This window comes from Sphaerodactylus townsendi, linkage group LG11, assembly GCF_021028975.2.
Source record: "Sphaerodactylus townsendi isolate TG3544 linkage group LG11, MPM_Stown_v2.3, whole genome shotgun sequence".
NCBI classification, from domain to species: domain Eukaryota; kingdom Metazoa; phylum Chordata; class Lepidosauria; order Squamata; family Sphaerodactylidae; genus Sphaerodactylus; species Sphaerodactylus townsendi.
The window spans coordinates 71,696,762-71,713,589 of record NC_059435.1 but is presented as its reverse complement, the minus strand read 5'-3'; positions in this window follow the sequence as shown (position 1 = coordinate 71,713,589).

Sequence of the window (16,828 nt, the reverse complement as noted above, 5' to 3'; positions counted from 1 at the left end):
TATACAAACCTGAACAATTCCCCACATTTGCAGAAAAATCTGATTTTTTTCTTCATTGTGGGCTTAACAAACCCCACAATGATAAAAGAAGCACCTGTAGCTTTAAAAACAGATTCCCTCAGTGGCAGTTTCTAGGCAACTGCAGCATTTCAAGGCTTGGTATCAGTGAGTAAAGAGTAGGGAGAGGGGGCAGGGTTCTTTCCAGGGCTGTTTCAGCCTCTGAGAGATGACTCATCAGCATCAATCACTTTCTGGACCACATCAATCACTTTCTGGACCATATCAATCAAATTCTGGACCACTCTGACAACCACTACGTCAGACTACACAGAGAAGCCATTGAAATCCACAAGCACATGGACGATTTTAACAGAAAGGAAGAAACCATGAAAATGAACAGAATTTGGCTGCCAGTGTTGAAAAATATTAGAGTCAAGACAGTGTCTAACCAGCTCCACACGAACATAGGATGACTATAGACAAAGGAAACAAAGGCCAGGATACTTCTATTCAGATGCTCCCACCTATTGACCTTGCTATCTCCATTGTTACTCCCATGCTATAGACTTCATTGTTACTCATACTTCTATTCAGATGCCCTCACCTATTGGCCTGGCTGTCTTCTTTGTTACTCACAGACAATGTTTCTTCACCCACCCTGGACACTCCAACAGGTATATATACTCCACTTGGTTTCCCAACATCAGATCCTCTGAAGATGCCAGCCACAGATGCAGGCGAAACGTCAGGAGAGAATGCTGCTAGAGCACGGCCATGCAGCCCGGAAACCACACAGCACCCCTGTGATTCTGGCCGTGAAAGCTTTCGACAATACATCAATCACTTTCCCTGGGGTTTTCCTGCCATGCAAGGAGGCCTGGCCAAGATGGCTGGCACAACACAACTGTGCCATAGTTTTCCTAGATACAGTTTGCCTGGGGGAGAAAGAAAGCTGAAGCTAGTTAGGTCTGCTGTTTGGTGGGGAGGAGAGAAGGAAGCGGGAAATGTGGAGAGCCTGAGAGGGCTTTGAGGGGAGGGAAAAAGTGGGTGAAGGGGAAATGAGATTCCCCCCCACATACAAGTCCGTGCAGATTACCACTTGTATCTACCTATAAGAGGCTGATTGCTGAATTCACTTAATGGTTTTAATACAAGAAATGGGATTACTTGGATCAACATCGTACACATGCACCAATATTTACCTAAGCAAACACAGATATCTGCTTCGTGTATAAGGATGGTCGTTCACAAGCTTCAGCACTTAAATAAAATAATTGGATTTTCAGATTGTTGTTGTTGTGATTATATTCTCAATGGGATGGGGACTTTGCAATAAGGTCTGTGCCCAATCATAAGGTACTGAAGCACTGCTTCTTAAACTGCGTCTAGAAGAGGTGCAAGAGGGGAAATGACATAACAGCAATTGGTTTTATGGTCTCCAAGCCAAAAGATCCATATTGGTACCTTCAAATCTACCTTGCTTTGGTTTGACAGAGGAACCCACCAGTGGAAACTGTGGAATATGGTACTTCTTGAGTGGCACTCTCTCACACACCGTGGCATCATGCCCCCATTCATTTCTACCGTTTCTAATCCTCCTCCCTTAGCTAGTCTGGTGGAGTAAATGCATTCAGACACTGAGCTCCACTGGCAAGAATAGTCTCTCTGCTTTGCAGAGTCCCAGGCAATCCTTAGAGCCCAACATCGACGGCACACAGTGGTTTGGCACTTGGATCGGGGTAGATGGGGCGGCTTTATGTATCTATATGTGTTTGGTTGCTGCCTGATACGCCTGAATATGGGTAGAAGAAGAAGAGAAGGAGGAGGAGGAGGAGGAGGAGGAGGAGGAGGAGGAGAAGAAGAAGAAGAAAAAGAAGAAGAAGAAGAGGAGGAGGAGGAGGAGGAGGAGGAGTTTGGATTTATATCACCCTTTTCTCTCCAGGAGACTCAAAGGGGCTTACAATCTCCTTGCCCTTCCCCCCTCACAACAAACACCCTGTGAGGTGGGTGGGGCTGAGAGAGCTCCAAAGAGTTTGGATTTATATCCCCCCTTTCTCTCCTGCAGGAGACTCAAAGGGGCTGACAATCTCCTTGCCCTTCCCCCCTCACAACAAACACCCTATGAGGTAGGTGGGGCTGAGAGAGCTCCGAAAAGCTGTGACTAGCCCAAGGTCACCCAGCTGGCGTGTGTGGGAGTGCACAGGCCAATCTGAATTCCCCAGAGAAGCCTCCACAGCTCAGGCGGCAGAGCTGGGAATCAAACCCGGTTCCTCCAGAACATGAGCTCTTAACCTCCTACGCCACTGCTGCTCCAGTTTGTATGGCTATATTCTTTTTCCTGCATCTCAAAATTGATTAGTAGATTGGGGGCGGGGGTGGGGGGGAAGTAAACACTGATGAAAGTGTGCAAAAGTCAAGCACCTTTAGGTGGTGGTGTCTTCTTGCAACATTATGGGCTTGTAATGTTCTTCATGTTCTCCTGCAGTTCAGTTTATTGTTACCATCATGGACCAGCATAAAAGAACAATAAAACATTGTAAGTATAAACAGTATTTCAGCATCCAACATACAACTCATGGTATGCGGACAGTGCGAAGACAAAAAATAGCAAATATCCCTTTGCTCATGTCCTGGATTGCATTTAAGAGGCTGGGCCCTTATTCATCCAAGCATCCCGCCTACTGCAAGCTATGAAACAGAATTTTGCTACGGCATATGAAATGGCCGGCTTATTCTAATAAAAACTTAACCAGAGAGATCTTGATAGTAGCAGATTGCATGAAGGGTCTGAACCGACGTGACAGGGGAAAAATTATACGGCTCCTATCTTCTGCACACATGTCTCGATATAATAAAATATGTGAGAGCATCTCCTGCACATCTGCCTTACATAGACATTTGCGCAGCTCTTTAGGTGTGATGCTCTCCTACAGAATGTATGAAGCATCAGATTCCTTATTTACTGCCGTAGCCTGTGCGGAGTTTCTCTCCACTGTTGATTATAATAGAAGTCTACACATATCACTAGGAAAATTTGGAAACTCTCAGAAACTAAAGTCCTGCCCCAGAAATCATTCCACTCGCCATTCTGGGCTCTTCCCAGCCAATCGTTGCATTATCTCCAAAGGTAGAAAACATGGGGAGACTTAGGACTGAGAAAAGCTTTAAGGTTCTTGCTGGGTCCCCAGTTTAGCCTCTGTTCCAATTGTTCACAAATCCTACCGAGGCAACTTTGGATCCTCTTAGTTTGTGATGCTCCGTTGTCTACATCAACAGTGTCAGCAGTGAACATGCCCTGTAAATAGTTCAGCTCTTCAAAGATGCTCTGGGAGAGAAAGAATCTTGCAAAAGAGGGGGCATCTTATATTCAACAGCCATTTAACCTTGATAATGGCTAGCCGGGAAATGGAACTGTGAAGAAATGTTAGGTATTCAAGCTTGAAAGCCACCAGAGGCTCTGACAGTGGTGACAGCAAGGGGAGAACTTCTTACTTCCTGCCTCTCTGCATGTGGACCAGCAGTGGCAGCAGGCTCACCTTCCTGGTCTTCGGGGGGGGTGCGGTGTAGAGGGAGGTAGCAGGTAGCCTAATGCTCCCCCCAAGGTCAAAAGTACCTGGACTTCTATGAAATAGTGACATTCACAGCACACCATGGGTGTATCTTTGGGGGGGGGGAACAGGGGGTCTCACCATCCTGGTGCCATTCACCCCGGTCACATGGAGCGCATTTGGCCACCCGCCCCCTTTCCGCCTTTCATGTGTGATGCACCAATGCCGCCTGCCACAGAATGCAGGGCTGGCAGGTGCCATGGCCTGCATATGTTTGCAGGTGGCGTGCTCTTGCTGCAGGGCCTTGCCATACCCCTGCAGCTGCTGCATAATGCCCAGCTACATGGGGTGTGGTGTCTACCAAATGAGGGCTTCCTCATTAGGGCCGTGGCTGAGTCTGGAGGGTGTCTGCGAGAAGAGGGGGGGGAGGGGCACAATTTGGCAGCTTGTCTTGGGTGCAGTTTTCTGTAGATGCGCCCCTGCAACACACATTTCAGAAAATGCAACAGGAAAATATCCCATCCCTCCTGTTCTGTTTAGGACACCAATTATGCATAGCAAATTAAGAACATAAGAACATAAGAACAAGCCAGCTGGATCAGACCAGAGTCCATCTAGTCCAGCTCTCTGCTACTCGCAGTGGCCCACCAGGTGCCTTTGGGAGCTCACATGCAGGATGTGAAAGCAATGGCCTTCTGCGGCTGTTGCTCCCGAGCACCTGGACTGTTAAGGCATTAGGCTATCCTGCTGCAGTTAAAGACAACTGTTATGGATGGAATTTTGTTTTGTATTCTTTGGGGGGAGTATACTTTCCAGTTTAACCTAACATGCCGCTACCTCAGTACTACATGTCAAATGAGGGTCTAGGAGAGAGCATCCTGGGCCCCAGTCCAAATCCTATTCCCTCATGTCAAGTCCTAGTTTGCACTTCCTTTCTCCAACAGCAATGGAGGCAGTGGTGGGATCCAAAAATTTTAGTAACAGGTTCCCATGGTGGTGGGATTCAAACAGTAGCGTAGCGCCAATGGGGCTGGGCGGGGCACGATGGGGGCGTGGCCAGGCATTCCGGGGGCAGGGCATTGCTGGGCAGGGCTGTGGCAAGGACGCAGCCGCTGCGCCGGTCCTTGGGTGGGAAACAAATGCACGAAGGCGCAGGCTGCCACGCACCTCCTGCTAGACTGCTTCAAGTTCTGCGCGCTACTGCTGAGGAGCGGAGGAGGGGCGTAACTAAGGCAAAAATCACGTGGCAAAATCACCTATTAGTAACCCCCTCTCGGCACACACAAATAATTAGTAACCTACTCTCAGGAACCTGTGAGAACCTGCTGGATCCCACCTCTGAATGGAGGGTATTCTTTATGTATTACCTCTCCCATCTGCTCAAGCAGGGGACTTGAACTGCTCCTATTATTGTCTTGCTGCCCCTTCTTTTCGTATTGGGGGGGGGGCATGCCCAGTAATAATCTCCCCCCTCCATCTTGTGTTCTTCCACTTAAAATAAAACAACGGGAAGTTCTCTCAGTCCACGCAGAGGCAGGCAATGACAAACCACCTCTGAGTGTTCCTTGCTGGCTCAAAATGATATTTACTGCTACATACTTAGTCCTTCAGTTTCATTCTTTCATTCTGTTTTCTTTTTACTTATTTCTACCTTGTTTCGGCACCTGGAAAAAGGGGAGCTCCTGATTGGTCCTCGCAGCATTTTAAAATCACTTTGAAATGGCAACGGCATACTCATGGTGCCCGCTAGTTCACTGTTGTGTTTAGTTTAGCCTTGAGTCCTTTCGTTCCGGCTTGGAAGCTAATATTCTCCCCACTCCCTGCACCCCACGGGACCAACTGAATCACCAAGAGCTAAATGTGCTGCTGCAGCTATTTACTATTATTTATTTAAAACATTTCTCTGCTGCCGTTCCACCCGAACAGGCTCCCCAAGGTGATGAACATCAAAAAAAATTCAACATTGAAACAACATTTAAAATAAAGTCCAAATAGAATAATCCAATGGAAAACATATAAACGCACCTAACACCCAAACCAGGTAGGAGGACTATTGCGGGGGAGGGAAGTGCCATCAAGTCATAGCTGACTTATGGTGACTCTATGAGGCAAGAAACATTCAGAGGTGGTTTGCCATTATCTGCCTCTGCATGGGCTGAGAGAACTGTGACTGGCCCAAGGCTAAGGTGACCAGATTGTCACCTTTTTAAACCGAGACCAGGGTGGGCTGGGACGCCACTCTTGCGCCACAGGAGTGCACCTCCGTGACAGGAGCGAGGAAACCGGGAGCGCCCCAAAGGCAGTAAGCGCCTCCTGTGGCCCGCACGTGCGGCAAGAGAGGCTGCAATGCTCATCTGCCTTCTGGGGCGCTCCCCTGTTTCTGGGGAGCGCCCAAAAAGGCAGTGTGCTCCTGCGGCCACATGCACGGGAGGCTGCCGCACTGCCTTCTGGGACACTCCCCTGTTTCCCGCCCTGTCACAGGGCGGGAAAAGGGGAGCGCCTCAGAAGGCAGTGCGGCAGCCTTCCAAAAATCGGGATTAGATTAGATACACGAGCTCTTAACCTCCTACGCCACTGCTTTCCACAGAGCCAGGGCCATGATGGAAAACCAGATGGGTCCAGTGTGTGGACAAAAAATGTCAACCTGATGACCATAGTTGGTGCCTGGGAAACACGGAAGGAGACTGTCCTTCTAATATTGAAAGTATGCCGAACGGAACAAAGATATCTTGGGTGGCCACTGAAATTGTAGCTTTTAGTGCAGAAATTCTGCCATCGACCAGATGAGTCTCCTATCACAAACCTTTTGCAGTAGCCATTTTAAGGGCATAGGACTTTGGACAACCAACACTCCTGATATCAGTGAGACACTCCCAGGAATGTGTGTTGGAAGTTGTACAAGCCAAAGAGACAGCGGCTCATTCCGCACATGCCGAATAATGCCCTTTCAAACTGCTTTCAGTGCTCTTTGAAGCTGTGCGGAATAGCAGAATCCACTTGCAAACAGTTGTGAAAGTGGTTTGAAAAGGCATTATTTTGTGTGTGCGGAAGGGGCCAGCCTGTCAGGAGCCCATGCTGTAGACGGCATCTAATAGCCAGAGTGCTGAAGACTTCTGTTCATCCATTGGGCTGTAAGCAGTGGTGAGATCCAAAATTTTTAGTAACAGGTTCCCATGGTGGTGGGATTCAAACAGTGGCGTAGCGCAATGGGGCTGGGCGGGGCATGATGGGGGCGTGGCCGGGCATTCCGGGGGCGGGGCATTAATAATTTCTCACTTACTGTAAAAAACTCTTACTGTAAAAAAAAGTTCCTAATTTCCAGCTGGTATCTTTCTGTCCATCATTTAAACTCATTATAGCAAGTCCTATCGTCTACTGCCAACAGAAACAACGACTTCTCCTCTAATTGACTGCCTGTCAAATACTTCATACTTTCAAATACTTAATTTTGTTTCTAGAAATCAAAAGAAGGATACTTTCCTTAAACAGGGAACTGTACCATATTTCTAAAACATGTTTTTAAAACAGCCCAACAGGGAGAATTATCCCATTTTCTACCTTCGCTAACCAGCCACATGGGAAACAACAGGACTTTATGATTTTTGGACCTAGTGGGATTTCTAACGGAAAAGCAGACCCAATTAGTAACCCCCTCTCGGGAACTGGTGAGAACCTGCTGGATCCCACCTCTTGCTGTAAGTGCCCAGGATGGTCTAGAGTTTGGGGAGATTATTTTTCACAGCAAAAAGCAACTTGAGACAAAGTAAGGGTGAAGCTTTCTTCTAGAAAGCTCTACTTCCCTTGGGAGAAATTGCCTTCCACTGCAAAATCATCAGACCGTCCCCTTCTCTCCGCCAAGCGCTTGCCAAGGGAGGAACAGGGGCAACCTGCCAAGGCACTCTGGGGAAGATCACACAGCGCACAGCACAGCCGCCATGGCCTCCTTGCAAATCACAGGTGGCCCTTCAAAGCAGGGGGACATTTTTGCCCCTGTTCCTAGGGATCCCCAAACATTACTGAAACTATACACCACTCTTTTCACAACAGGCAAACCATTCCACAAAAAGGGGAGGCCCTTTTTTCAGTGCAGCAGCACTGGCAATAAATGCCCCCCCCCATACATTAAATGTTTATATTTAATGCTTCTGTTTTATGCATAGTTTTTTCACTGGCTGTTTCCCCACTTTTAAAAATGACGTCGGTTTCATCCGGCGTGGACCTTTTCAGTGTGGGGATTGTGTTCCCCGGCTTCCCCACTGCCCCGCGCTCTGCGTGGAGTCATCAAAAGCCACCATTTTCAGCAGCGCCAGAAATGACACACACTGAGGGGGCGCCAGAGCGGCAGAGTCGGGGCGGCTGCGTTGTCACCGCCCCTGTAGTGGGGAGTGCCGCTGGACCCCGCGCTACTTGGCAAGAGTAGCACGCAGCAAACGGTGAGTGGGGTAAGGCCCACTGTTTATCTCAAATGGCTTGTCTTGAAAAGATTTAATTTTAACATTGTAAAGAAGAAGAATGTGGCATCAAGTTGTGACCGACTCCTGGGGACTTCATCCATGGGATATTCCAGGCAAGGGACCAGCAGAGGTGGTTTGCCATTGTCTTCCTCTGGAGTTTCCCAACTCCACCCACTGCAGCTGCAGAACTACATAAGGGCAGACTGGTACAGGGAGACATAGAAAGCAAAACAATTCTCAAGGCTGCTTCAGCATTAAGCTCCCTGTAGAAAGAAATATGGCAGGACCCGGGCTAATACATTAGAGGGTCATGACTATCTATCTATCTATCTATCTATCTATCTATCTATCTATCTATCTATCTATCTATCTATCTATCTATCTATCTGTCTGTCTGTCTGTCTGTCTGTCTGTCTGTCTGTCTGTCTGTCTGTCTGTCTGTCTGTCTGTCTGTCTGTCTGTCTGTCTGTCTGTCTGTCTGTCTGTCTGTCTGTCTGTCTGTCTGTTTATTTATTTATTTATTCGATTTATAGGTCGCCTCACCCCCAAAGGGCTCAAGGCGGCTCACAATATGGCTGTTCACAATGACAGCAAATAAATACAAAGACAAAATATAACTTAACCCCATTAAAATCTAATAGCAGCAATTACTTTAAATGAACAGAAATTAAAACAACAAAAGTTGTTAAAAACAAGCGCCCGATCCAAAGGCCAGAGAGAGAGGGGGAAAGGCAGGGCCCGAGATGGGAAACAGGCCCAGCCAAGATGGAAAACAGGCAGCCTCAATGGGGGGCGGTAGAGCCGCAGCTAGCCCCCCCAAAAGCCCGGTGGAACAGCTCGGTTTTACAGGCTCTGCGGAACTCCCCAAGGTCCCGCAGGGCCCGGACAGCTGGAGGTAGAGCATTCCACCAGGCAGGGGCCAGAGCCGCATCGTCGCAGGGCCAGGGGTCTCCAGCAGTTCTGCCGCCGCTGAATGCAGCGGCCTATGTGGGACATAGGGGGTAGACTGGTACATTGTGCAAGTGCCAGAACTCTCAGCCTGTCTAGCACCCTGCCATGGGACTTTGGACTGGCTTGTGGGTATGTTTTTTTCCAATAACTTAAAAGAGAAGAAAAGATAAAAATTTAAAATAAGGAAATAAGCTTTAAGCAGAAGCAGTGGCTGAACTTGCATATGTGTTAAGGGATTTTCGAGAGGTTGCTTGAGGATTTTATTGGCACACGACGCCAGCTTACCATCTCTATAAAAGTATTCCCTGACTCACAGGGCTTTTCCTGCATATGGCGTATCGCCTTGTCACGGTTCAAGGGACCCCTCTGCCTCTCCCTGCTGCCTTTTGTCTCCACAAGTGTTGAGAAATTACTCCACATCATTTCAGTGTGCATTCAAGCCATTAAAGAACTGAAGATTTCCGTCACACCCAAATAGGTTCACTGTGACTTTACACGTCCCATTTCCTGCTGTGCTCTAAAGCAAGTGTCTGTTGTTCTGAACTTTGAAGAATTACAAGTATACATAGACTGGAAATTTTTTAAAAGAAGTTGGGGTCCTACGAAAAAATCGCGACCCAAAGATGGATCTAGCTTGAATCAAGAAAGCCAAAGACAAACAAAAGCCTTCTTTTGCACAGGTTTTGTTTTAACTCTGTGTGAGTGTCTGTGTTTAAATGTATGGCTTTCATAAAAACGTATTGATCCATATTGTTTTCATGAAGGACTTACGTGCTGTCTCTTAGTCTGGACTTCCTGTCCGAAAGCACAGCCTTCTTCCTGCTGAGCTCGTCTGAAGACTTCAGGGCAGAAGAATGCATTCCTCTGCTCTCTCAAATAATTTTTCACTTGTGATTACAGGTGAGACTATAGAACGGAAGGTGGCCCTTAAGGCCAATCTACGTGAGCGTTGTGGGTTTTCTGGGCCGTGTGGCTGCGGTCTGGTAGGGTTTGCCCCTAATGTTTTGCCTGCATCTACAGCTGTCATCTTTAGAGGCATGTTACAGTAAGAGCTATGGCAGTGGTGGCGAACCTTTTTGAGACCGAGTGCCCAAATTGCCACCCCAAACCCACTTATTTATCACAAAGTGCCAACACGGCAATTTAATCTGAATACTGAGGTTTTAGTTTAGAAAAAATGGTTGGCTCTGAGGCTTGCGTTACTCAGGAGTAAGCTTAGTGGTAGTCGGTGGCTTCGCTTTGAAGCAACCATGCAACTCTTCAAACAGGTGAATCATGACCCTAGGAGGGTTTACTCAGAAGCAAGCCCCATTGCCAGCAACTGAGCTTACTCCCAGGTAAAGGATCGTGCTTTCATTCTTCGCATGAAAATCAGTGGAGTTTAACAGCGCTTAACAAGGTTACCTATACTGCTTCCCCAAAACTAGGTCTTAGATTTAATGCTAATAATTGAGCCCACCGGCCCAGGCCAGCCTAGATGGGGGGAGGGGCAACTCTGTTTGCGCGTGCTCACAGAGAGGGCTCTGAGTGCCACCTCTGGCACCCGTGCCATAGGTTCGCCACCACTGATCTATGGCAATTATACCCCACTGAAGTCCCTCCTCCCCAAAACCTGCCCTCCTCAGGCCCTGAAATCTCCAGGTGGTTCACAACCCACAGGTGTTTGGCAACCCTTTTTGGCAAAAGGTGTTTGGCAACCCTTTTTCTCCCCCTGAGGCAGCATTTGAAGCCCATTTGGGTTCACCTGTACTTGTAAAAAAGCCACTCCCTGCAGCTGCTTTGGGCCCCGTAAAAGGATTTATAGAATCAAAGGGTTGGAAGAGGCCCCAAGCAAGGGCCATCAAGTCCAATCCCCTGCCATGCAGGAACACACAATCAAAGCACTCCCGACCCATGTTCATCCAGCCCCAGGGAACTCCTTAAAAGCCCAAATGTGTTCAGCTCTGAATAGTTCAGCTCTGAATTGACTTTTAGTCTGATCCAGCCGTGTGAGCACAGACTGAGCTGCAACAGCAATTAGCCACACAGCGACTCTTTGTAGGTTCTTATACTCCTGATAGTTGCATTTGAGGAAACCCTGCATGAAAGTTGAAACTGGGGACGCTGCTTTTTCAAAGGCCTTGGGTTTCACTGGAACTCCGCAGTTTCCTTTGCGCAAGTTTTGCCGTAAATCAGCTGATGCTACTTTTAATGAGCGGTGTTCTTTGTGAGCTGTAAGCACACACAAAACTGAAAGGTTTCCCATCCTTAAGAATTAATTAATCTCTCCAATGTCCATTATCATCCATTCGCTATTTGTCCACTTCGAATTAAAATGCTATCTGTGCCAGATCGATCCCCCGGAGGCTGGCTTAGCCTTTTAGCACCATTTCACCAAGCTTGCATTCTGCAAAGTTGCATCTAAAGTTCCTTATTCTGTTGCAGAAGGCATTGGGAAAAGGGGGCGGGGAGAGCTGCCACCTCTCTGTTCTTTAAGCATAAGCATAAGCATTTTATTGTCATTGTGCACGCACAATGAAATTTACAGCAGCATTCCTCGATGCACACAATTTCAGACTCATACCCCATCCTCACTTTCCCCTTCCTCCACCCATCCCTACACAGCCCCAAACACATCAACACGAAGCCACGGAGTTCATCATAGCCACAGCTCTAGAGTAGAAGCTGTCTCTAAGTCTCTTTGTCCTAGTTTTGATAGACCTGTATCGTCTGCCAGATGGTAACAGTTCAAAAACAGTTCCGCAGGGCCTGCAGGACGGAGTTGTTCCGCCGGGCCTTTGGAGGAACTAGCCGTTGATGGTGCCCCCCCCCCCGGCCTTTTACATCTGTGCCTTTTGCCATCTTGGGACTTGCTGTTCTTCCCTCCTGAAAAAGGATTTTAAAATGGAACTGTCGGACGCCATCTTGAAAACTAACCCAGTTATAACGTTTAGTTTTAATTTTTATTGCTGCTTTTAATGGTTTTAGCTGTTTTATTTTATACATGATGGTTATTGTACTGTACACCACCCAGAGCCCTTCGGGGATGGGCGGTATAAAAATTGAAAGAATGAATGAATGAATGAATGAATGAATGAATGGATAAATAATAAATAAATAAATAAATAAATAAATAAATAAATAAATAAATAAATAAATAAATAAATAAATAAATAAATAAATAAAGAGAGTGTGCTGGATGAGATGGGTCTCTCAGAATATTTTGGGCTTCCTTTAGGCTTCGGGAATTATAGAGTTCTTCCAAGGAGGGGAGAGGGCAGCCGATAATCCTCTGTGCAGTAGTGATCACCCTTTGGAGCGCCTTCCTATCTGCCACTGGGCAACTGGAGAACCATACACAGATGCAGTAGGTTAAGACACTCTCTATAGCACAGCGGTAAAAGGACACCAGGAGTTTTCCATTCAGTTGTTGTTTCCTTAAAAGTCTCAGTACAGTCTTTGCTGGGCCTTCTTAACCACCGCGGCAGTCTGAGCATTTGCAGCTTCCTATCCCAGAAAGAGATATGAGATCCCAGAGGATGGCCTGGGCTAGCCCCATCTCCTCCAATCTTACAAGCTAAGCAGGGTCGGCCCTGGTTAGTGTTTAGATGGGAGACCACCAAGGAAGCCCAGAGTTGCTACACAGTGACAGGCAATGGCAAACTATCTATGCTGCCACCTGCTGGCAGGCAGGGCACACTCAGGTCTAGCCCTACTGGGACAAACAGGCAGCAGGCAACAGTGTAGTTGGAAGACAGTCCAATGGATCAAGGCAGGCGGCAGGCAAAAGCTTAGTCAAGAGTCAGTCCACAGGTCACGGAACAGGAGATCCGATAAATAGGCTGGGAATCAACGGTTGACCAGGCACACAGAGGCAACAGGTAACGCACTCGTTGCACCCAGGCAGAACCAAGCTCAAGGTAAGGCTTATATACAGATCCTTGCCCATGGGGCTCGGATTCTGCAAGGATTTAATCCTCATCAGATGCAGACACTTCTATCTTCCCATATCTTGCTGCAATACGAGCACTCCTCCTTTGCTCCTGAAACAGTTGCCTCTACCTCAGAGGCATAGCAAGGGGGGAAAGCGCCCAGTGCACCGGTCCATCCTCTGCCCCTGTCCCACCTCGAAACGCCCCGCCCTGCCATGCCTCCGCCACGCCCCCACAGGGGGCGCTCCCGGTGTGTTACGCACCCCCCTAGTCCCCTTGAAGCTACGCCTCTGCTCTGCCTCAGCCTTCTGTGCACAGCTGGCTCATTACTGGGTTCCCTAGAAAGATCTGCAGGCTCTTCCACCTGCACGACATCAAGCAGGGAAGGGCTGGGAGTTGGCTGTGCTGCCTGATCTTCCTCATGAGCAGCCAGATCTGGCGGCACCAGTGGTGGGATCCAAAAATTTTAGTAACAGGTTCCCATCGTGGTGGGATTCAAACAGTGGCGTAGCGCCAATGGGGCTGGGCGTGGCACGATGGGGGCATGGCCAGGCATTCCGGTGGGGGGGCATTAATAATTTCTCTGTTACTGTAAAAAACTCTTACTGTAAAAAACAAGTTCCTAATTTCGAGCTGGTATCTTTCTGTCCATCATTTAAACTCATTATAGCAAGTCCTATCGTCTACTGCCAACAGAAACAACGACTTCTCCTCTAATTGACTTCCTGTCAAATACTTAATACTTTCAAATACTTAATTTTGTTTCTAGAAATCAAAAGAAGGCTACTTTCCTTCAACAAGGAACTTTACCATATTTCTAAAACATGTTTTTAAAACAGCCCAACAGGGAGAATTATCCCGTTTTCTACCTTCGTTAACCAGCCACATAGGAAACAACAGGACTTTGTGATTTTTGGACCTGATGGAATTTCTAACGGAAAAGCAGACCCAATTAGTAACCCCCTCTCGGCACACACAAATAATTAGTAACCCACTCTCGGGAACTAGTGAGAACCTGCTGGATCCCACCTCTGGGTGGCACCGTGTTGTCAGGTTCTGCATCAGAGTCCTCTATGTCCTGGTAAGTACCCAGGTGCTGGCTCATGACACCACCTCTGTTTGTCTCTGACCTGACCCCAATGGCCCAGGCTAGCTGGATCGCATCGCATCTTAGAAGCACAGCAGGGTAAGTCCCAGTTAGTGCTTGCATGGGAGACCACAAGGAAGTCTAGGGTTGGCACAGAGGGGCAGGTAATGGCCAACCATCTTTGTACGTGTCTTGGAAACCCTACGGGATTGCCATCTTGTCAGCTGTGACTTGATGGCACTTTCAACCATCCCAAAATGAACTGGATAGGAAGACTTATTTTAAGAGATTAGTTTATTCAAAACATGGTTTCAAGGTGGAGGCAGAAGAAGTCCTCCAGCTTCTCCACTGACTTCATCCATTATCTCCTATTGTGACACCAGTATTCTTTTCCAGGTAACTGAGCCTATGATTGATAAAGAAGGAAGAATAAGGCCATGGCAAACAATTTAGGATGAAATAATGAATATGAAGGAAAGCTTCTGAGCAGTGGTGGGATCCAAAAATTTTAGTAACAGGTTCCCATGGTGGTGGGATTCAAACTGTGGCGTAGCGCCAATGGGGCTGGGCGGGGCACGACAGGGGCGTGGCCGGGCATTCCAGGGGCGGGGCATTCCTGGGCGGGGCTGTGGCAAGGACGCAGCCGCTGCGCCGGTCCTTGGGCAGGAAACGAATGCACGCAGGTGCAGGCTGCCACGCACGCCGGTGCACCTCCTGCTAGACTGCTTCAAGTTCTGCGCGCTACTGCTGAGAGGAGGGGCGTAACTAAGGCAAAAATCACGTGGCAGAATCACCAATTAGTAACCTACCCCATTCTCTCTCCTTCCTTCCTTCCTTCCTTCCTTCCTTCCTTCCTTCCTTCCTTCCTTCCTTCCTTCCTTCCTTCCTTCCTTCCTTCCTTCCTTCCTTCCTTCCTTCCTTCCTTCCTTCCTTCCTTCCTTCCTTCCTTCCTTCCTTCCTTCCTTCCTTCCTTCCTTCCTTCCTTCCTTCCTTCCTTTTTGCCTCCTCCTCCCCTGTTACTTATATATTTACTTCCATTATCTAGATCAAATGATGGATGTTTTTAGAAAGACAGGTATTTTAGTCCAAAACAAAAAAGAGATAACTTCTAACTGTAAACTTTAATGTTATACGTATATCTGTGTTTATTTTTATTACATTAATATGATTGCATTATGGTATCTTGTGAATGTTGGACACTGGCCTGAGCCCAGGAAGAGAAGAGGGATGGATAAATTGCATTAAAAAGACATAATAATCAAATAATTAAATAAATAATTATTATTGCACTGGCAGTCCAGTGAACTCTTCTCATAGGTGCTGATACCCCATTTGGAGTAGTTGATGGTGTCCTGCTATTCTGAAAAAGAAAAGGAAAAGGAGGAGGAGGAGGAGGAGTTTGGATTTATACCCTGCTTTTCTCACCATAAGGAGTCTCAAAGCAGATTATAAACTCCTTCCCTTCCTCTCTCCTCAACAGACACCTTGTGAGGTAGGTGGGGCTGAGAGAGTTCAGAGAGAACTGTGACTGGCCCAAGGTCACCCAGTAGGAATGCAGGAGTGCAGAAATACATGTGGTTCACCAGATAAGCCTCTGTAACTCAGGTGGAGGAGTGGGGAATCAAACCCGGTTCTCCAGATCAGAGTCCGCCACCCTTAACCACTGCAGCATGCTGGCTCTACTCAGCCAACTGAGTCCTTCCATCTTGCAAGCCTTTCCCACCAGAGATTATTGCTTTGGAAAGCTTTGCACTCTACTGGCACAATGATTTTTATTTATTTATTTATTTATTGTTGTATTTATAAACCGCCCTCCCCCGAAGGGCTCAGGGCGGTGAACAAACAATAGATAGAGCACAGTAAAATCCACAGTATCAAATATAAATAAACATTAAATGATGGCTCTATATTGTTAAAAACCAACCCCATTAAAATTAAATGCAGCGTTCCAACATCAAATATATCGATGGCGTCCAATCACTAAATCCCCTTAGAGGAAGGAGGAGGGGAAAGGGCGGCAGAGTCCATAGATGACATAAGAGGGGGGGGAGCCATCAGCGACCGGGCTCTCCAAAAGCCCGGTGGAACAGCTTCGTCTTGCAGGCCCTGCGGAAATCGTTAAGGTTCCGCAGGGCCCGCGTAGCTGGAGGTAGAGCGTTCCACCAGGCAGGGGCCAGAGCTGTAAAGGCTCTGGCCCGGGTGGAGGCCCGTCGCATCATTGAAGGGCCAGGGATCACCAGTAAGTTGGCCTCTGCCGAACGCAGAGGCCGATTTGGGACATATGAGGCAAGGCGGTCCCGTAGGTACGGAGGTCCCAGGCCGCGCAAGGCCTTAAAGGTCAATACCAACACCTTGAAAATGATTCGGAATTCAACCGGTAACCAGTGCAGGTGGCGCAACACAGGTGAAATATGGTCTCTGGCGGCACCCCCTGTGAGCAGACGGGCCGCAGCATTCTGGACCAGTTTTAGTTTCCGAATCAGACGCAAGGGAAGGCCTGCGTAGAGCGAGTTGCAATAATCTAGCCTGGAGGTGACCGTTGCGTGGATCACAGTAGCCAGATCCGTTTGGGAGAGGAAGGGGGCCAGTCACCGGGCCTGCCGGAGATGGAAAAACACAACCCGGGTTACATGGGCCACCTGGGTCTCCATTGAAAGAGATGAATCCAGGTGGACCCCCAGGTTGCGAACGGAGGGGGCCGGTGCCAATGTAGCCCCCTCCCACACCGACGGCTGGAAATCCCCCACCCCACCCCCCTGACCCAGCCAAAGGATCTCCGTCTTCGATGGATTCAGTTTTAACCTGCTCTGCTTCAACCAACCAGCAACCGCCTCCAAACAATGCTGGAGAGCCGCAGGGGCGATGACCGTCCCCCTC